Here is a 23,108-nt window from a genome sequence, read left to right as displayed (position 1 = left end):
CTCCATTATCAGAAGAACTGCACAAACAGTTGAACGAGGCCAGTTTTACTCTGGTATCCTCAGTTCAGTTCAGTTCAGCCACTCAGTCATGTCCAACCCACGGACTGCAGCACACCAGGCCTCCCTGTCCATCACTGACTCCTGGAGTTTACCCAAACCATGTCCATGAGTCAGTGAGGCCATCCAACTATCTCGTCCTCTGTCATCCCCTTCTCCTCCTGCCTTCTATCTTTCCCAGCATCAGGGTCTTTTCTAATCAGTCAGATCTTTGTATCAGGAGCCCAAAATACTGGAGCTTCAGCTTCAGCATCAGTCCTTCCAATGAATATTCAGGACTGATCTCCTTCAGGATGGACTGGTTGGATCTCCTTACAGTCCAAGGAACTCTCAAGAGTCTTCTCTAACACCATAGTTCAAAAGCATCAATTCTTTGGTGCTCAGCTTTCTTTATAGTCCAACTCTCACATCCATACATCACTACTGGAAAAACCATAGCTTTGACTAGATGGACCTTTGTTGGCAAAGTAATGTGTCTGATTTTTTTTAAATGTATTTATTTTTTATTGAAGGATAATTGCTTTACAGAATTTTGCTGTTTTCTGTCAAACCTCAACATGAATCTGCCTCTGCTTTTTAATATGCTGTCTAGGTTGGTCATAACTTTTCTTCCAAGGAGAAAGCGTCTTTTAATTTCATGGCTGCAGTCACCATCTGCAGTGATTTTGGAGCCCAAAAATATAAAGTCTCTCACTGTTTCCACTGCTTCCCCATCTATTTGCCATAAAGTGATGAGACTGGATGCCATGGTCTTAGTTTTCTGAATGTTGAGTTTTAAGCCAACTTTTTCACTCTCCTCTTTCACTTTCATCAAGAGGCTCTTTAGTTCTTCTTCACTTTCTGCCACAAGGGTGGTGTCATCTGCATATCTGAGGTTATTGATATTTCTCCTGGGAATCTTGATTCCAGCTTGTGCTTCCTCCAGCCCATGATGTACTTTGCATATAAGTTAAATAAGTGGGGTGATAATATACAGCCTTGATGTACTCCTTTCCCCGTTTGGAACCAGTCTGTTGTTCCATGTCCAGTTCTAACTGTTGTTTCTGACCTGCAAACAGATTTCACAAGAGGCAGGTCAGGTGATCTGGTATTCCCATCTCTTGAAGAATTTTCTACAGTTTACTGTGATCCACACAGTCAAAGGCTTTCAGTTCAGTTCAGTCCCTCAGTCGTGTCTGAGTTTACAACCCCATGGACTGGGGCCAGGCCTCCCTGTCCATCATCAACTCCTGGAGTTTACTCAAATTCATGTCCATTGAGTCGGTGATGCCATCCAACCATCTCATCCTCTGTCATCCCCTTCTCCTCCTACCTTCAATCTTTCCCAGCATCAGGGTCAGGTCAAAGGATTTGGCATAGTCAGTAAAGCAGAAGTAGATGTTTTTCTGGAACTCTCTTACTTTTTCGATGATCCAGCTGATTATTGGCAATTTGATCTCTGGTTCCTCTGTCTTTTCTAAAACCAGCTTGAACATCTGGAAGTTCACAGTCCATGTACTGTTGAAGCCTGGGTTGGAGAATTTTGAGCATTACTTTACTATCATGTGAGATGACTTCAATTGTGTGGTAGTTTGAGCATTCTTTGGCATTGCCTTTCTTTGGGATTGGAATGAAAACTGACCTTTTCCAGTCCTGTGACCACTGCTGAGTTTTCCAAATTTGCTGGCATATTGAGTGCAGCACTTTCACAGCATCATCTTTTAGGATTTGAAATAGGTCAACTGGAATTCCACCTCCACCAGCTTTGTTCGTAGTGATGCTTCCTAAGGTCCACTTGACTCTGCATTCCAGATGTCTGGCTCTAGGTGAGTGATCACACCATTGTGATTATCTGGGTCTTGAAGATCTTTTTTGTCTAATTCTTCTGTGTATTCTTGCCAGAGAAAATCAGTTAATACAAATGATGGTTTTTCTTCATTAAACTCATGAAATCAAAATACATCTTTTGAATATTCATTCTGTCAATGAGAAGTATCTGACATTATTGTGAATGCTATGTAAGGCTCACATAAGAAATTCAACATTAAAGATAAAATTATTACTTCTTGTGGTACAGAGATACAAATTTTAGTAGAGTCTAGAGTGGTGATAAAAATTATGTTCTTGGTAAATTGGGAAGCATTTAGAGGACAAATGTATATGAAACTGGATGTACATAATTAATAATTACATCCTTTAAAACTCCTATATTTCACTAATCAAAACAGAAACTGTCTTTGTCAAAATGTATAAATATTACACACACACATATGAAAAGGTAGAGTAATTGGATTATAAAACTGTTTATGAGGAAACTAGTGTTCAGTTTCATTATAGGAATATACACTGTCTGCTGCCTGCCGTCCACATCTGCCCCTAATATTTGCTGAACGCAGGACAAGAACAGAAATGGAAGCCCATGTGAAAGTGAAGGATGAGTGAGTCATTCAGTAGTGTCTGACTCTGCGACCCCATGGACTGTAGCCCACCAGGCTCCTCTGTCCATGGAATTCTCCAGGCAAGAATATTGGAGTGGGCAGCCATTCCCGTCTCCCAAGTTTTCTTCCCAACCTAGGGGTTGAATCAGGGTCCCCTGCATTGGTTAAGGTTAGGACTGATTGCATTGATTCTTTAACATCTGAGCCACCAGGGAAGCCCACATAGTTTAAAGCTTTATAAGCTGCAAGTTAACCTACCAAACTGTTAAATGTGTTTGATGCTATCATGACAAATATACCTTCAGTAATGGCCTAAAAAGCCAAATTATAATTTAGAATCCTCAGAGTGTTTGGCATTCCTGCGTGGAAGGTAGTGATGTGGGAGAAACACCCATTCCTAACCCTTCCTCCTTCCAACTCCCTCTGGCACAGCAAGGGCCCCCCAAAACAAGCAAGAACATCCCAGACCGGCCCAAGTTCTGTCAAAAGCACCCCCTCTCCTCATCCCTAAACAGCTGTCCTTTGGCCGATCGAGGCCGGGGGTGCCCATACTAGTAGTAAGTTCCACCCCTGGGAAGATGTACCTGAGGAGGGTCCCTGCCCCGGGCAGCAGGTCAGGGCCGTCAGGGCAAGGAAGTCTGGGGTCTTAGCCACCTGGGCACTTGCCTGGGAGGGCATGTCTCTTTGACCCTTCACACCTGAGCTGAGCTGAACAAGACAGCTCTAAATGTAGGACCTCTAAAATTCAGGCAACAGTCCTACTGTCTCAGATTTAGATGTAAGACATTGTCAATTGCATTTTAGAAATGTCTCGGGTTTTAAAGAGCCATTTTGGAAATAAACTTAAGTGCCTAAAAGTAGCATTGAAATACACACACACACAAAATCATCAAATTCCTGATGCTCTGAAAATGGAGGAAGCAGTATTATTAACTCAGAAAATGAGAATAACATAAACCTTCAGAGACCGGTGGCTCAGGCAGCAAAGAATCCGCCTGCAATGCAGGAGACCTGGGTTCAATATCTGGGTTGGGAAAATCCACTGGAAAGGGAATTGCAACCCACTCCAGTATTCTTGCCTGGAGAATCTCATGGACAGAGGATACCGGCAGGCTACAGTCCTCAGGGTGGCAAGAGTCTGACCCACCTGGCAGCTAACGCTCTCACCGCTAAGCAGGACCAGCTGCTGAGAGTGTGCCCTGTGTAGTCCACACAGGGCCCCTTAGCTCAGAAGGGCCCACACTTGGTTTCATGCTCACCTGTCACCTTAACGCTCTTAACTCTTCGAACGAGCGGCCCAAAGTTTCCATTTCACACTGGGCCCTGTAAGTCATGTAGCCAGTCCCGTTCTCAAGCAAGAGGTTTCCTATGAAACTCATGCACTGTTTTCCCTTTGAAACAAAAAAGTCAATAGAGCCAGCATTTCACTTTCGATTATTTCACTTTCACCTCTAGGCCAAGCAAAAACATAAGGGCAGAGGGGGAAATGGTTTTTAAAGGGCACCGGAATATTTGAAAACCCTGACAAAGATTCCATTAGAGGGTTCAGGCTGGTTCTTGTCATTTTGGAATTGCCTCACCCACACCCTGACTAAATCCCTGATTAAATGCCACCATTTCACCATAGTGTTATCTTGGTCCTTTCTTCCACCCCTAACCCTATGTCTTTTGATTACAGAGGTTGCTTTTTCTTTGTGAATTTTTTTTTTTTTCAATTCCTTTCTACTTTTTTTAGATTTAAGTTTGGAGTAGTATTATTATTGAAGCATAACGCCAGGCAGAGATAGGAAGCTCTTCAGCATATCTTTATTAATCCAGGGCAAGTCCATTTGGAAAGAAAGAAAGAGAAAGGAGGTATATAAAGGGCAAGGGCTGGCCTTGGCAGATCCTCACAGCAGGGACAGAGTCTGACACATTGCAGAAAAGTCTTCAAGGAAACAGAGCAAAACTGTCTTCGTATCAAATTCCCCAATGACTGAGATTGCCTGAGCCTCCTCCTCCTCCCACCAGCCCCAGGACCTCTGTCTCACGAACCCTGACTTGGACTTTCTTGACTCACTACCTATTTGCAGACTTTCTCCTACAAATTTCCAGTGCCGCCCCTCCCCTCCAGCCATTAAACAAGGAAAACCCCCAAAGCCAGCCTTCTTCAGACATGGACGGCTCCCAGGGCGATGGGGTGACTTTACAGGTGACGATGAAGGGCTACCAGCTCAGCATCACGGAGATGAGGCACACCCTTCAGGCTCGTGGCAAGCTGCCAATTTCCCTCTTTAAGGTAAAACATGGAAGCCCAGCTTGACTGACTTGAAACCCAGAAGCCAGGGGAAATCTGGCTCTTTCCTTCTCTGCCTCACACTGTGTGCACACCTCTTTTCTCTCTGAGATATTCTGAAAGAACCAGCAGAGCCTGGGGTTCGGGGCAGAGGTGCAATAAAGGCTTAATGAAATAGGGAAGGCCCGAAAAAGAACCGGGCTTTCTGGATGATGGGAACAGACAAGGCCACCCCTCCGTCCCCTCACCTTCAAGGTCCCTCTGGGGTTCATCCTCCAAGGAAATCAGTCACAGGACAGAGGTACAGAAATGGTAAGAATTTTCTGCAGTGCTCTGAAAACACCCAGGTCATCCCCTCCTTCTCGAATTTCTAAAAGGGCTCTATCTCATTTTTTTCTGTATTTCTCTGAGATGAGATTCTCAAGTTTCAATTACTAGATTTGTTGCTGAGAGCAATACTCTGAATGTTAAAAATTGATGAGGTGTAAGCACAGAGCATCAGAGCACCTGTCTTTGCAGCTGCAGGTCATGGGGAGGGAAGGGGAATGGGTGGGCAGGTTCTGCTCAAGAGCACTGCGGCAGCAGCCACTTGCCTCCCAATGGAAAAATATCCAATATTTAATGTGGGACCTGTCATACCAGTGCTTACCAACTGAATACTGGCTCTATTAACAAGTATTTCTTGGCTCAAATAAATGTAGAGTCAGATATGTCTGGGTTGGAATCCTTGATCCTTCACTAGCAGATGCAGTTGTAAGCTTAGGTAAGTTATCTAACTGTTTGACCCTTAGTTTCCGCATCTTTAAGATTGGAATAAGTCACTTCTTAGTTCCTTACGGTATTTACAAAGACAATATACATAAAGTGCCTCTCAACTCGAATTTTGCTCACATAGAATTCAAGATCATATCCCTAGAGAGCATGGCCTAGGAAAAGGACAGTAGATGTGACTGCTGGTAAATGGCATGTATTATTAAGTGCCTGGTGTGTGCCAGGTCCTATGCTGGTGCAATACACCCTTTAGCCAGTTCATTCTTACCAAGACCCTGTAAATTGGGAATTTCCATCTTCATCGAGGTCCCTTTTTTGTTGCAAAAAAGCTGGTATTTATTGAGCGCTAACTAGAAATCCATAAGGAGTTATTGTTACTGACCTCATTTTGCAAATGGGGAAACTGTGATTCACAAAGAGTAATTAATGTGAACAGTAACTGAATTGAGGTATACAGGCTTCGAGTACTTTACAGAAGTCAGAGACCTTGGTTTAAACCGCAGCCCTGAAGGAGTTACCAGATCTCTCTAAGCCTCAGTCTCCTCGTATATAAAAAGGATTTAAAGGGCTGTGAACTACCCACACAGGGAAAGCGAGGGTGATATACAGATCCATGGGCAGGATTAAGGGAAAACTATGAGGGATGAGGAAGCACGTGGTTAGTGGGGTGGGGTGAGAAAGTGCTAGCTACCAACCTAGACCTAAAGAGCCAGAGGAGAGTGGGCAAGAACTCCGGGAGAGCGGAGCTCTCCAGTGTTACTAGAGCTGGAGCCATGGCGGAGACCAGAAATGGAGGGCATAGGAAGGCAAACACTGCTCACCCGTGGCCTGGCAGGGAGGAAGCCGGGTGAGACGCCCTAACCTCACTCTCCTGGTGCACTCTGGCCTCCGCCATGTCTCCCATCACCGACCCCACCCAACTGGGAGCTACAAGGTAAGGAGTCAACGGGGCACACTCATGGTCACAGACAGGGTGGAGGAGTACACACATGGTGGACAGTGGGCCTGGAAGTGGAAAGGGAAGATCCAGCACGGCTACCTTCCTCTACAGACACAGAGCTGGCATAGTACTCGTCAGGGTTCTCCAGAGAAAAGAAACAAAGAGGTGGTGAGAGGAAGGCAGGGAGATGCTGGCAATACCAGAAAAACTTCTAGATCTATATAGCTGTGCCCTCTGAAGCCTCCTCATCCTGACCCCTAGGCTCACCATCTTTTTCCTCCGACTCAGCACTTGCAGATCATTTAGTGATGCACAAACTAAATAATTCACACAGTGTTTCAAAGTGTATCCTGAGTATATCCTATCCTAACAAATATCATGCCCCTGATTTTTATCCCCAAAGAAGTTTTGAGCCCCCAGATTATAACTCATTTATTTAGATAATATTTGATACCAAAAATTCTAGCCAAGCATAATAATTTTGATGGGTCTTTATCAAAATATCAGGCTCTGCTCTAAATTTCTACTTGTCCATTCATTCAATAAACATTCATTGAGCACTTCTAGGCATCAAGTCCTGTTCTCCAAGATAGAGATTCAAAGGTGCACAGCATAAGATTTCTGCTGTCAATAAGGTTTATATCTTAGCTGGGAGGAGATGACACATGTACTTAAACATGAATAATGAAGACAATTAAAACAGGCAGGTGTAGTAGGGCATGACAGGGTAGACCCAAGTAAGAATGCATGGTCAGAGAGGCTACCCTGAGAAGCTGATATTTGGGCTGAGCTCTGAATAATGAGAAACAGGCAGCCTTGCTAAGATCAGGGCAAGAGTCATCTAGACAGAGACACAGCCAGCCAGCCGGTGTGGAGGCTCCAAGGCAAGAATGTTTGTCATTTTCAGGATCCAAAAAGTTGGCTAGTGTGGCTGAAGCACAGTGGGTAGCGTGGTAGTTGTTTGAAATTAAGTCAAAGAATTAATCAGGAGCCAGACCACGGAGGCTCTCTGTCTACAGTAAGGAATCTGGGATTCATTCCAAGTGTGACTGGAAGTCATTGGATGGCTTCAATAAGGGAAGTGACATAATCTAATTTACATGTTTAAAAGATCTCTCTGGCTGCTTTTTTAAAGAATGGAATCAGATAGAGTGGGAAGAAGAGATAACAGAGAAAAAGCTAGAACACCTGTTAGGAGGCTAGCTCAGAGACACCCACCCAGAAAAGAAGAGCAGTGATCAGGAGGAACTTGCATCAGACTCCTTGCTGTATCACTTCATTTTTTTCCTTTTCTCCACTTTTTTCTTGATAGACATAATTATAGTGATTTAAGGGCTTCCCAGGGACTCCCAGAGAGTCTGTGGCTCAGTCAGTCAAGAGTCTGCCTACAGTGCAGGAGACCTGGGTTCAATTCCTTGGTCATGAAGATTCCCTGGAGAAGGAAGTGGGAACTCACTCCAGTATTCTTGCCTGGAGAATCCCATGGACAGAGGAGCCTGGTGGGCTATAGTCCAAGGGGTCACAAAGAGTCAGACACAACTGAAGCAACTTAGCGTACAGCATGCAGGGTGCTTTAGACTAAGGAGGTGATAGCGGAGAAGAGAAGATGGCTTTAGGATATAAAAGAGTTGGAGGTAGAATCAAAATGACTTGCTAATGGACAGGTTATAAAAGATGAGAAATCAAGATATGAAGGCTAATACCTAGATGTTTGGCTTAAACACCTGTATGGATGGTGATGTTGATGGCATAAATTGATGAGACAAAAAAATTCCATGTATAAGTATCTTTAATAATGAATCATAAGTTCTGTTTCAGCCATACTAACATGTTGTTATGTTGCCTGTGACCTGTTTTTAAATATTTCTGCATTAAAATATCTATATCATGTATGAATTTGTGTATATACACACATATGCATTAATTTAAGCTACACTCCAGGGACGGTTAGTGGTCCTAATTGAGAATTTGACTTTCTAGTGTGTTCAAATAGAATTCTATCAAAAATTCTACTCTCCAGACATCACCACTATGAGTACTTCAGCTATCATTATTTCTAACCAACCTCAAGTCTTTGGCTAATTAGTATAAAGAATTCTATAAATGGGGTTTTATTGGTGAAATTAGTTGAAACTGATGAAATCACTGAAAATAAATATACATGCATTGATTCACATGTTCTTGAAACACTCTCTAGACTTTCATGAACAGGATACAATAATCTAGAGCCTATTATTGTAGCCTGTACTCTTATGAACGGGGCCTGAGTCTTGATCTCTAATAGCACTGTATCTGACCACTGGTTCTAAGGATTCCAAATGTCAGTGCCAACTGACATTCTCCTTCTCCAGGGCATCTTCCCAACCCAGAGATGGAACGCACATCCCCTGCACTGGCGGGAGGATCCTTTACTGCTGAGCCACCAGGGAAGCCCCAGCTCTAAGGGCAAGGACCTAGAATATTGTTGCATCCGGTTCAAATGAGCATTTCGTGAAAGTGCAGTTGAATCACCTGGAAGGACAGAGAACTGGAACTTCATCAAAAATTTTAAACAGCTTAGATCCAGAACAAGACAGGAAGGTCTGCTGTAACCATTTCTAGTCAGCATTGTACTAGAGATTCTAGCCAGGGAAATCAGGCAAGAAACTGGAATAAAGGGTATCCAGATTGAAAAGCAGGAAATAAAACTATCTCTATTTGCAGATGGCACAATGTTGTATGTAGAAAATCCTAAGGAAACCATTGAAAAAAACTGTTAGTACTAATAAATGAATTCAACAAGTTTGTAGAATACAAGGTCAATATACAATATTGATATCAATATACAATATGATCAATGATCAATATACAATATACAATCAATATACAAAAAGCAATGTATTTTTATTTACATGCAGTGAACTATCCAAGACTAAAATAAAGAAAAAAATTCAATTTATAATAATATAAAAAAGAATAAAATACTTAGGAATAACCTTAACAATAGAATTCAAAACTTACAGTTTTGTAAAGTTTTGAAAACTCCAAAATACCATTGAAAGAAATGAAAGAACACCCAAATAAATGGAAAGACAACTCATTTCGTGGATCAGAAGACTTAATATTGTTGAGATGGTAATACTCCCCAAAGCAATCTGCAGATTTAATGCAATCCCTATCGAAATCCCAACTGATGTCTGACCCTAAAATTGACATTCAAGTGCAAGAGTCCCAGAATAACCCAAACAATTTTGGAAATTAAGACCAAAGCTGGAAAACAAAGTCACATGTTCTGACTTGGGGAAGAATATTATGGGGCTATGGAATGCCCCTTCTACACTTGTGGTCATGGATTTTAAGTGATTCCAGTTGATGTGGCCATGTGTTTACACAAACATCCAGGCAAGAAAGGGAAGGAAGTGAAGGGTGTTTGTATAAGGGAATGTTAAAGATAACTGAGATGAAAACAAACAAAAAAATTGAACGATGAATATGATTAGTAAATAGTTTACAGGTAAATATTTGACTGTCCTTTATCTGTTAAATTTTGTCCCTATGCTTTTTTGGGGGGAGGTCTACATTAGAAAAATAATTATCCATATCACTCATTAATCCAGGCTGAATACAACAGCATCTCCAACAATAATCCTTCTCTTTCTCTCTCACCTTTCATTCTTCCCGTTTCACTCTCCGGTAGGACTTTTAAATACCTTCTAATCAAAGGGTGCCTTGCCCAGTGCTGCTATCAGATCTGGTTCTTTTTAAGAGTATGCCCTTCCCCTGCCTTATGTCAGACAGGAGTCTTATCCAAGTCTTATCGTCCCCTCCAAAACCATCTCAGTTCCTGTGCTTATATGTCAGAGTCGCACTCTTTGGAAGCCATACTCTAGACACTTGGTAGTTAGGTGAATATTGTGCTTGACCCTCACCTCCTGATTTCTCCTCAGCACTACAGGGGCCCTCCTCCTCCACTACTTTCCTAGGACACAGTGGGTTTTCCACAGCATCTAAATTTATCTTGTTTATTTTTTGTTTCTCTCCAAATTCCCCTTTCATTTTTCATCAGTTTCAGTTTCCAACTTCTTGATGGTATCTTTAAGTCCTCCATCAAATGCAAGTGACTTTAAATGAACACCAATAGTTTGGAGAAGAAGACAAGAAATGCCATGAATATATACAATCTATGACATCATGTGATGGAGGCAAGCAAATTTATAACTTCTGATTCTGTGTTTAGCAAATGACTGAACATGCAGGGACTATTAACTACAAAACCCAAGTATAAACCAAGCTATAGTGACTAAAGAGGCTAACTCAAAAATAAAATATATATATATATATATATATATATATATACACATGTGTATATACTTTTGATTACATGAAAAGATGTTTCTTCACAGAGATTTTGAAAAAAAAAAAAAAGCTCCTCAACCACATGAAATAAAATCCTCATGCTGTAATAAAATATCACAAATGAATATGCAGTCTCTGAAACATAGAAAATAAAAGAAAACCAAAAATTCCATTAAATCTGCAGCTACATTCATACTCAACCACATGCGAGCGTCAGTTAGATTTTGGAAAATTCTCTGGCTTATTTCTTTTGATTTTATTTTGGCTCCTATGTCTTTTCTTAATGTTCAGAAGCTTTTTAAAAATAACAGTTCCTTTGCTAAGCATTGAGTTTGTAGTGGGTCACTCTGCATTTTAATCTGTCACACTGAACACCCACTGAAGAATCTGAGCCAGTCATTTTATCCCCAAGTCTCAGCTCTACATTAACACCATCTTAGTTTATACTCTTACTATTAATTAAATAAAATAAGAAGTACATTTTTATCAGTAATGTTTTAAAAATATTATTTGCAGCGTAGCACAGTCACACAGCTGCCCTCCCGTGCAGGTGATTGCGGCTTGGTCAATTTGGTGATGGTTACTGCAGACGTTCAATAAACAGTTATAGAATTGATTTTTCCCTTTTCTGTCCTATTACTTGATGCCTAAAATTTCTTTAACAAGACAAATGCTTAACTGCAGATAGGGCTTCAAAATCTGAGTACCTCTTGAGATGTTAAACATTGACTTAAGTATATACCAAGGTATAAATGACTTTTTGCTAAACTAGATATGGTTAGGCAGGAGAGAGCACTGAATTTGGAGCTTGGGGTGGTGTAATGTGGGGTGGGGGTGCCTCATTCTTGCCATACTGATGATCTCTCCAAGGCTGACTCTATTTTGTAGGTACATATTTGAATTGTGACTTGTTCTCAAAAAAGTAGTTGCTAAATTTTGTACATCCAAAATCACCACAAGGAAAAATTTTAAGTAAATAAAGTAGAAAAAATATGGTCTACACTACACATGTGAACAAATAGTTTACATCAACAGGAAAAGGCAACCTTCCTAACTGAAAAATAAATATAAGGCATAATGAGGCAAAAATAATAAAAACATTCAATATTAATAAAGATTCAAGGATTGTAAATTTTAGACAAAATGTAAAATTAGTATATCCTTTCCTAAGGATAATCAAGCATTAAGTATTTATAAAATGCCTCATGAATATTCTTTTTTAACTCACTAATCCCACTTGTAGATTCTTAAGGACGTACTCAAAATGCACATAAAGATTTATGTTCAAGGAGGATCATTTCAAGACTTTTTATAATGACTCTTAAATTGAAAAGCTAAAATTCCCAAAATAGAAAATCAATAATTCTTCCAAAAGTAGAAAAGCAATAATTATGAGAAAAAAATTTTGTAGCCAATGAGCGTGTTTTCATAGAAAAATATTAACATGAGAAAATGCTTCTGCTATATTGCATGTTACAGACTGCACGTACAACATTTTTCTGGTTATATATAAAAAGAATCTGAAAGGATATGGGCAATGTTGTGGTTATATCTGGTTGACAGAATTCTAGGTGATTTTATTATCTCCTTTATGCTCTTTTATAATTTTCACAATTTCTATAGTAAATGTGTTACTTTTATAATAAAAAAAATAGAAATTTTCCTGGAAAAAAATTTTCACCAAAACTGTCAAATGACTAGCCTCAACCTTAGAGGTCTTTTGGACAGTTTGCTCCAGGAGCTAGTTACTTCCAAACCCAATACTATTTTAAGTCCTGCAATAGAAGGCCCCATTTTATTTGCCAGGGACACTAAGTGGGGCCAGATGGCTTGCCCATTGGAGGAATATTCTCAACCTGAGTGCCCATCAGAACTGCCTGCAGGGCTTTAAAAGTGCATGTGCTCAGGCTTCACCATGTGAGATGCTATAGATCTGAAGTAGATAGAGCTTGGGAATCCTGTGTGTGTGAGAGGGAGAGGGGAGAGAGATTTTTCTAAAATTTACTGCCATTTGTGACAAGACTTCTTTTTTATGCAAACAACATATTTCTATCTTAAATTAAGAATGCATCTAGGAGATAATTTTCTCCTGTAGATATTTAGCACCAGAAATAGGGCTAAGACAAATTGATTATTCTAAAATATAGTTATTATTTGGGGAAGATTTTTCTTCCACTTTGTAAATAACTATACCATGCAACACTGTCATTTAGCTACCTTGTCATACAGTATATAAGGGAGGACAAATACCAAATTTGCATGCTCATTGAGAGGCATTTATTTTACATGTATATGTCACAGAGAGTTTATGGCTGTTTGGCCAAAATAATCATACTTTTATAATTGCCTCAAAACCCTAAGCCAAAGCTATTTTGATGATACCACATAAAAGAAACAGTAGGATCTTGACTGTACGTACCCTAAAGAGGATTCAAAATTCCTTCCTGCGGAAAAACTCAAGTCTTTACTTAAGGGAGGAGGTGGGATGATCGTCTATGCAGGCATGTTCTTCTAACATTAATAGGTTCCTTAGCTTCAACAAAAGGATGTTAATCCTGTCCTTAGAATTAAAGGCTAAGACACAAGACCTCATGGGCAACCAACTATATAGATCAGATGCACTCCAAGGAGTTGTCATAAAATAAAATCCCAGTTCACTGCAGTGTAATATTTTTTCAAAAGGTCAGTGAGACAAACAATATTTGGATGAAATGGCTTAAATGTCACATTTAGATATTATTTTAAAAATATCCTTGGATCAAGAGAGACATATACCTTTTCAGATTTTTTGCACCAAATATGGCTTACAGGAGTACCAGTAACTTATACTGAGAATCTCTATGAGGTGTATGGGTGTACAGAAACACCTATTTTTATGGACATTGCTTTTTTTTGTCAAAGTACTTTTGTTTTAACAGAATAATTTATAAAGACAACACATATTCACTGAGTAAAATTCAAATAATATAACATAAATTATTAAAAAAAACAAACCTAACCAACTCTACCATTATATTTTCCCTTTAGATATGTATCTAAGATAAATATAGATATATGTCATCATATCAATATTTTTATATGTATTTATATCTAATACATACAGATAATATAGCTAATATATATAGATGGATGTACTACACATAAATAAGGTCTTATTACACAGTCAGCCTTCCAACGAGTTCCCGTCTGCAGATTCAACCAAATGTGGATCAAATTTCCATTCATGGTTGGTTGAATTCTAGGATGGAAAACCACTGAATGTGGAAAACCAACTGGATTCATTGTACGACACAATTTTATATAAGGAACTTGGGCATCTACAGATTTTGGTTACACACAGTGGCTCTTGGAACCAATCTTCTGTGAATAGTGAGAGATGACTATAGCATACTATTTTCAAACTTTTTTTTTTCATTTAAATATATCAAAGAATATCAATGCACAACAACCTTCTCACTGACAACCTTCTCAGTTTCTAGTCTACAAGTGTACCAAATTTGTTGAGTAAGTATCTTATTGATGTATTACTAATTGATTCTAATTTTTCACATTAATATAAATGGTACCATATTGAACATCCTTGCATGTACTTGTTCTTTGTGCAATTATCTGATTATCTCTTTAGGATGGACTCCTAAAAGTGATATTTCTGAAATCACACTTTCTGATTTCAGGAAGAGAGAAGAGTGTTGACAAGGAAGGTGGAAGATGGAATCCCCTTCAAGGTACTACTGCTTCACTTATGTAGCATTATCAAAATAGCTTTTTGGCTTAGAAGATACTTATTGATTAATATGGCTAAACTGACTTTCTAAAAATATTATCCCAACATAATATTTCCTACCACCAGTCCTAAGAGGATCATTCCCTCCACCTACTCCCACCATTTTGTCAAGTTACTTTTCACTTTTTCATACTAATAAATGAATAAATTTTCAAATGTATACTGGCCATTCATATTTCTTATTTCTTTATTAAATTGTTCTTTCATGTCTTTAGTCCATTTCTCCACAGAAATGTTTGTTCTTCTCTTAATGATTCATGAGACCCATTACATATAGTGGGGCTTGTAACACTTTGCCATACATGTTAACAGATTTTTCGTTACTGTTGTTATTGTTGTTGGTTTCTGTATTTAATAGTTTGTCATTTGCTGGTTGGAGAAAAAAATGATGAACACAATATGCCACTCACCTTATACACTGCAATTTCCACCTTATCCCTGAAGACATAACTTGAATCCCACATCTTTTCCTAACATCTTTTCCTTACCCACCCTAACATGATCTGTCTCTGTCTAACTTCTAACTGATTGTCTGTGCAACTTATTTGCAGTTTATTCTACAATGTCTGCTGATACACGTAAGTACTATCAGTCACTCTCGAGGCTTATTTGTACTAGCCAGCAACCAGCTCCTTAACAGGAGTTAAGGATTCACTCCATACTCTCAAACCTGGTCTCAATAATAAAACAAGTGCTTATGGAAAGCAATGAATAGGTAAGGGGGGAAGAAATAGGTGACAGAAGTCAGCTCGAATTTTCCAGGCTTGAAGAAAGGCTCACCCAGACAGGTTACGAAGTTCTGCATTTCTTGCCTCAACATTCCGGCCCAAAGTAAAGCTCATTCCAATCATGTCAGCTCCTGAGATACAGCATTTTCTTTATTGCGAGAGCACCCACGTTTCCTAGTTTACCTGGAACATTTCCAGTTTGCTCTACTTGTGTATCTCTTAAAGGTTCCCACTTTTCACTCCCCAAAGTGAAAAGGACGGCAAGGTGCACGCTTACCTTGTCTGCTGGTGGTTTCAGTTTCTTACTTATTTCTTAAGCTAAAAATTTACCACACAATTTAAAAGACGTGGTAGATGAAGATCCAAATTTCCAAGCAGGATGCAAATATTTGCCCCTTCTTGGTTTGATTAATTAAATTTATATGTGAGCCTAACCTTGAAAGATTAAAGGAAACATTTAATGTGCAGATAAAAACATTTGCTATTTATATGAGGTTTTTAAAAGGCCATAAAGTGGAGTTTTTTATAGTGTTCATGTTTTCTTCAACTAAATTGAGAACTTTTTGGAGTACCATTATTCTTACTTTTTTGTACCTTTTCATCATAGCACTTAAAACAGTACTCTGTACTAAGTGGGCATGCAATAAATACTACTGTGAAACCACTGGGGGCCTGGAGATTTTAATTTGCTTTTTGATTAAGGGTGTCCTTCCTCCTGACTCCAACTATGTCATCACAGACATGTGAGGGGGCAACATTGATAGAGTGCTAAATGGGAAGTGGTATCACAGGAACCCAGTTGAATTAGAAGAGTCCCCTTTATGTCTTTGGCTCGGCTGTCCACGGATAGAGCTCATCTGAATTAGATGTGTCTGAAAATTCAATTACTCCAAATGGAAACATCTGGATCCCCTTTTCTTCCTTTAATCCTTTGTCCTGGTGACTCTGCCAGACAGTCCATATCCCTGGTTGGTTTGGAAGGAAATATGTAAGGGCATAGTTAGAAGTGGGGGCAGCTGACGGAAACGAGTCCTTGTCTGTTTTTTCAGTCTCTGTGGTCACTTTCCGTCTCCAGCTATTTGACTCACAGATTTTTATCAGAGTGAGAAGAAATGTTCGTGTAACTCCATGTTTTATAGTAGAAGGAATTTCTACCCAGCAAAATTAATGAGCTACTCAAAAATACATATGCAATGATAGCTGCACTAGAATTTTTTCTTTTTTGATTCTCAACCTAGAGCACTTTTTACCACACCAGATTCTAAATACTACCTGGAAATTAGTTATTGCCTCATTTCAATCTGTCTTACTGGTATTAGATTGATTTAACCTATAGAAAACACCTGCTCATTTAAGAAATTTGAATGTTATAAAAAATAAGAAAGATCCACCCCCCCTGCCCAAATTTGCCTGATATCTTTAGTAGATGCTGAGGAATAAGACTGACTTATTTTTTTCATGGAAGATATCAGCCAAATTCAAATAGATGTGTTTTTGTGTGTTCATAAGCTAGGACAGAATCAGAGAAAAAAGGTCTGACAAAGAGGATCATGAACCATCAAATACGTCTCATCCTTGCTCTCTAATTCTTTTCATAGAAAAAGAAAAGTTCTGTGAACAAAGAATAAGGAAGAGGTAGACATATATTTGACCTGTGATTTTAGGTTTAACTTAGGAGAGGCAGAAAATAAGATCTCATTATAATTATATCTGTAGGGGATACAGACAGTCCATTTAGATAGGCTGAGTATCTAGTTTTCTAAACTAAAAAGAACAGTCTTGATTCTTTGGGCAAACCATGACCTCATGCAGTAGAGAGGTTATAAGATGCTACTGACCAAGAAAAGTGATTTTTATACAAGCCATCACACGTCTGAGAATACTAAAAAGATATGTTAAAGTCTATTTTGGACATAAATTCTTATCTTCCCTTCATTCCAAAAAAAATGTTCAAAGTGATATTTCTGTTTCTAGCACACATTAGAAAATTATGTGAAAATACATTTGGTTCATGTACAATATTTTGAAAATCTTTATTGAACCAGTTACTCTAGGGTATAAATTGATCTTCTCATCTCTACCTGCCTTAAGGCTCAGATATGATGTTGGGGTTGTAAAGGAGGATCATATGACAAAAGGAAATAAAATCTGGAGAGAACAGAGGCTTGACACAAGGGCTCCTTCCATTCAGCAAAAGAACAAGACCAGTAAGAGTGCTTTGGGGTGGAGGTGGGGGAAGGCAAAGAGGGCGAGAGACAGGAGAGGCAAGAGGAGGAGGGACACAGGAGACGGGTGCTGTTTCTCCAGGGTTTGACCTGGAGACTTGCGGAGAAGGGGGATTAGCTAAACCGGGAGCCGGGGGATGTTGAAAGTAGAGTTCTGCATGCTGTGCCTCATTTGGTTGTCTGGGAGAAATCCACCAGGCCGAGTGTCCTAGGCCAACATGGGGTGGGCCCAGCAGCATAAAGAGAGTGGACAAGTCTGGCCGAAGGAAAGCATCATCTCCCTAGCTTTCGAGTGGACAACCCAGAAGATTCCATATGCTCCCACAATGGAAGCAATGGAAAGGATGGTAAAGGTATGCATTGAGATCCAAAGCAGCCTGCCATGAGGCCCACCATGGTGAGAGGTAGGAGACCCCACAGTGAATCTGAAGGATGAACTACTCAGGCCCGGGAATTAGATGGAGGATATGGCAGATCTCCTCCATACTGTTCACGGGGTTCTCAAGGCAAGAATGCTGAAGTAGTTTGCCATTCCCTTCTCCAGTGGACAACATTTTGTCAGAACTTTCCACCACGACCCCTCTGTCTTGGGTGGCCCTACAAATCATGGCTCATAGTTTCATTGAGTTAGACAAGGCTGTAAATCAAAGAAAGCAGGGAAAACCACTAGGCCATTCAGGTATTATCTAAATCAAATCCCTCACGATTATATAGTAGAAGTGACAAATAGACTTAAGGCATTAGTTAGGTCTGATAGAATGCCTGAAGAACTATGGACAGAGGTTTCTAACACTGTACAGAAGGTAGTGATCAAAACTATACCCAAGGGGGAAAAAATGCAAAAAGACAAAATGATTGTCTGAGGAGACCTTACAAATAGTTGAGGAAAGAAGAGAAGCAAAAGGCAAAGGAGAAAAGGAAAGATATACCCATCTGAATGCAGAGTTCCAAAGAATAGCAAAGAGAGATAAGAAAGCCTTCCTAAGTGAACAATGCAAAGAAATAGAGGAAAACAATAGAATAGGAAAGGCTAAAGATCTCTTCAAGAAAATTAGAGCTACCAAGGGAACTTTTCATGCAAAGATGGGCACAATAAAGAACAAAAATGGTATGGACCTAGCAGAAGTAGAAGATATTAAGAAGAGGCGGCAAGAATACACAGAAAAGCTATACAAAAAAGATCTTCATGACCCAGATAACCACGATGGTGTGATCACTCACCTAGGGCCAGATATCCTGGAGTGCAAAGTCAAGTGGGCCTTAGAAAGCATCATGACGAACAAAGCTAGTAGAGGTGATGGAATTCCAGCTGAGCTATTTCAAATCCTGAAAGATGGTGTTGTGAAAGTGCTGCACTCAATATGCCAGCAAATTTGGAAAACTCAGCAGTGGCCACAGGACTGGAAACGGTCAGCTTTCATTCCACTTCCGAAGAAGGGCAATGCCAAAGAATGCTCAAACTATTGCACAGTTCTCATTTCACATGCTAACAAGGTAATGCTCAAAATCCTTCAAGTTAGGCTTCAACAGTATGTGAACCAAGAACTTTCACACATACAAACTGGATTTAGAAAAGGCAGAGGAACCAGAGATCAAATTGCCAATATCGTTGGATCATAGAAAAAGCAAGAGAATTCCAGAAAAACACCTACTTCTGCTTCATTGGCTACACTAAATCATTTGACTGTGTGGATCACAACAAACTGTGGAAAAGTCTTTAAAAGATGGGAATACCAGACCACCTGACCTGTCTCCTGAGAAATCTGTATGCAGGTCAGGAAGCAACAGTTAAAACTAGATACGGAACAATGGACTGGTTCCAAATTGGGAAAGGAGTATGTCAAGACTGTAGATTGTCACTCTGCTTATTTAACTTCTATGCAGAGTACATCATGTGAAATGCCGGGCTGGATGAAGCATAAGCTGGAATCAAGATTGCTGGGAGAAATATCAATAACCTCAGATATACAGATGACAGCACCCTGATGGCAGAAAGCGAAGAGGAACTAAAGAGCCTCTTAATGAGGGTGAAATAGAAGAGTGAAAAAGCTGGCTTAAAACTCAACATTCAAAAAATGAAGATCATGGCATCCAGTCCCATCACTTCATGGCAAATAGATGGATAAATTATGGAAACAGTGGCAGACTTTATTTGGGGGGGCTCCAAAATCACCACAGATGGTGACTGTAGCCATGAAATTAAAAGACGCTTGCACCTTGGAAGAAAAGCTATGACCAACCTAGATGGCATATTAAAAAGCAGAGACATGACTTTGCCAACAAAGGTTTTTAGTGTACGGTCAAAGTTGTGGTTTTCCCAGTAGTCATGTATGGATGTGAGAACTGGACCATAAAGAAAGCTGAGCACTGAAGAATTGATGCTTTGAACTGTGGTGTTGGAGAAGACTCTTGAGAGTCCCTTGGACTGCATGAAGATCAAACAAGTCAATCATAAAGGAAATCAGTCCTGAATATACATTGGAAGGACTGATGCTGAAGCGGAAGCTCCATACTTTGGCAACTTGATGGGAAGAACTGACTCACTGGAAAAGACCCTGATGCTGGGAAAGACTGAAGACAGGGGAGAAGGGTACAACAGAGGATAAGATGGTTGGATGGCATCACTGACTCAATGGGATATGAGTTTGAGCAAACTCCTGGAGCTGGTGAAGGACAGGGAAGCCTGGCATGCAGTAAGCTATGTGGTTGCAAAGAGTCGGACACAACTTAGCAACTGAACAACAACAATGGCAGATTCTCAGCAAGGTCTCCATGAAGAACCTAGATGGGGTTAAGGAAGCAGAACGGGGCCACTTGGTCCTCCCAAGATGGGAAATAAGAAGAAAGGAACAAGTATGTGTTCATAAGCCACAGATTTCATGGTGGACACGGGAAGGACAGTCATGCTATTCATATCTGAGACAGTATGAGTTTAGCTCTGTAAGCACTCAACATATAGTTATTCAATATTTGGTAGCATACAGTTTATGGTCTTAAAGGTAAGATAAAAGTCCTAGCTGATTCAAAGTTGCAAGGCTCCCATCTACTGGTAATTTGCTCAAATTTCAGGCACATGATTCTTGAAATTGTTGACAATTTAAGAAGAGCCAAATATAATTCATACACAGTGACAAAGAACATCACAATTTCTCAAAATTGCTCAAAATTCTTGTTGATGTTCAAATGTAAATTGAGAATTTCTAGAGAAGGGTATAGAAATATGAAACAAGGATTTCATTTCCAAGTTGTTTTCAGTATTATAAAATTCCCTTCATCTTGGAGGTCATTTAGGTCACTGTTAGAGAAAATACATACATAGGGGTTGGAAAGGTAATAAAAGCATTTTGAGAGGAAAAGCTGTAAGGACTGACTACCCTCCAAGAATTTTAACGGAAAAAGATAAAAAAACAATCATGTAGTCCTACTTAGCACTGTCTAACAGAAATATAATGAGCCACATATGCATTTTAAATTTTCTAGTGGTCACATTTAAAAAATAGGTGACTGCGCGGAGAGAGTGTCTCGGCCAAGCACGTGGACTTGGCTCCTTCATTTCCAACACGGAAGAAACTTACACTGATACCCTGGACCCTGAAAGGTTGTTACAATGTCCCTGTGATTTAAAAAAAAATCAGACATGTGCCTGCAGGTTTCCTTATCATCTTATCAAGTGCAAAAAGAATAATCCTGGTTATTTACAAAATCTGGCTCTCTGCCCCTTCAGTGCTTACCACCCTCTGGCTGAAATCAGGCGTTTCTCAAGCTGTGGTGACAAAAGCTGTATTGAGCAGGATACAGCCATCCGGGAACCTTGGACAGAGACTCTGACTGAGAGCTCACAGCAGGTGCCCCCCTCACGATGAACACGGGGGTGAAGATCTGTAGGAACAGACCAGCACCCCATTTGTCTGAAGGCACTGCCAACTACTGCGGTAACAACAGCCCTGCCAGCCAAACAACATTGTTATGGCGCCTAAGAGTGACCTGGCTTTAGGCATGCAAGTTCCCAAGCCTCTAACATGGAAAAACAGTGGACATGCACAGTAACTGAATATCTATCTCATCAAATGCGAGTCCCTTGCTTCTTCCTGCTACAGTGGGTTCTTCATTTTTTTCCTCCTAACCTAATTATAGAAAGATAAATTATCTGTGACTTTCAAAGTGACAAGTACCTTTTTTTCTCCCCCTCTATGAGTGCTTACTCATTTGATGCGAGAAAGAAACTTCATGCTCAGAACTGTTTCAAATAGACCATCACTACAGATAACTTGAAAAATAAATAAATTAAAAATAAGAAGCAAAAAGAAACGAGTAAAAGTAGTCTCAATAGTAATACTTTGTCTAATGCAAGGTATCTAAAATATTTCTCATTTCAGGTATAATCAGTATAAAAATTATTAATGAGACATTTTATTTTTTTTCATACTAAGTCTTCAAAATCCATTGTACATTCTACACTTAGAGTATATCTCAATATGGATGCTAAATATTCAGTGGTTAAAGTAAAATCCAGTCCTACCAAAATAATAAGTTTGTGTTTAGCAGAAAAATGTTGCCCTTGTACCTTCTATTTTAAATTTAAAATACTTAAAATTTTGGTTTCTTAGTCACATTAGCCATATTTCAAGTGCTCAACTTGAATGGCTATTAAATACCCTGTTATACAGCAAATATCCAAGTTGCTAATTAGCACAGGTACAAAACTGATGTACACTGAATGAATGACTGAATAACTTGCCTGAGTTCCACAGTTTACTAGCTGCTACTTTCATGTTTTTACACTGAACAATCATGGGGACTAACTGGATATGAGAGGAAAGAAATAAAGGATCCAAAGAGTTTGGGAGGAAGCCATAAGGAGAATTACAGTGTCACGGGCAGCATCAGAAACACTGAGAACGAAGACTTGGCTCAGAAGGGAACATAATGAATACTGGAGCTCTGAAAGTTCCTTGCCGTGAAGAATACAGCTCCCAACAAAGCTCCCAGGGATCATCAGTAGCACCAACAGACTCTACCATCAAACTGCTCATATCTCTTGGTCCACACTGTCCAGTGGCTACACACAATCCTGTCCTCTCTGGTCTGAAACCGAAGTCAAACTCCAGCGGCACTGTGCTTGGTTCTGTTAGTCTGACCCATGATTCTCAGGATGTTTGCATGAATTTCACACCCACCTGTTTCCTCATGGTTGCTCTGAACCCTGAATTTCAACTGCTGCCTGTTCTCTCCTCCTGGTGCCCTCCTGCCATCCTCGACCACAGCCTTTCGCTTCTGACCTTCTTCTAGCCTATGCCCCTGAGTTTTGTTATGCCCAGCCCTAGCCATCTCTCTCTCTCTCTCTTTTTTTTTTTTTTTTTGGCCAAGCAACACGGCATATATTGATGCAGGATCTTAGTCCCCCAAGCAGGAATCAAACTCATGCCCCCTGCAGTGGAAGCATGGAGTCTTAACACTGGACAACCAGGGAAGTCCCCAATCCATCCTTTTTTTTAATCAATTCAACTTTTTAATTTTTGACATTACAGAACAAAACTGAAATCCATTAATATTCTATGCTTACATTTCTTAGAGAC

At 39.9% G+C, this 23,108-nt stretch overlaps 1 pseudogene; it reads left to right on the top strand.

Moving 5' to 3' along the window:
- Nucleotides 1-4,629: 4,629 nt before the first annotated feature.
- LOC139038616 (gametocyte-specific factor 1 pseudogene) lies at nt 4,630-21,579 on the top strand (annotated as a pseudogene).
- The last annotated feature ends 1,529 nt before the right edge of the window (nt 21,580-23,108 follow it).

Source organism: Odocoileus virginianus, chromosome 1 (assembly GCF_023699985.2).
Source record: "Odocoileus virginianus isolate 20LAN1187 ecotype Illinois chromosome 1, Ovbor_1.2, whole genome shotgun sequence".
Taxonomy (NCBI): domain Eukaryota; kingdom Metazoa; phylum Chordata; class Mammalia; order Artiodactyla; family Cervidae; genus Odocoileus; species Odocoileus virginianus.
The sequence above is the reverse complement of the archived record's forward strand: the minus strand, read 5'-3'. Positions and strand labels throughout refer to the sequence as shown.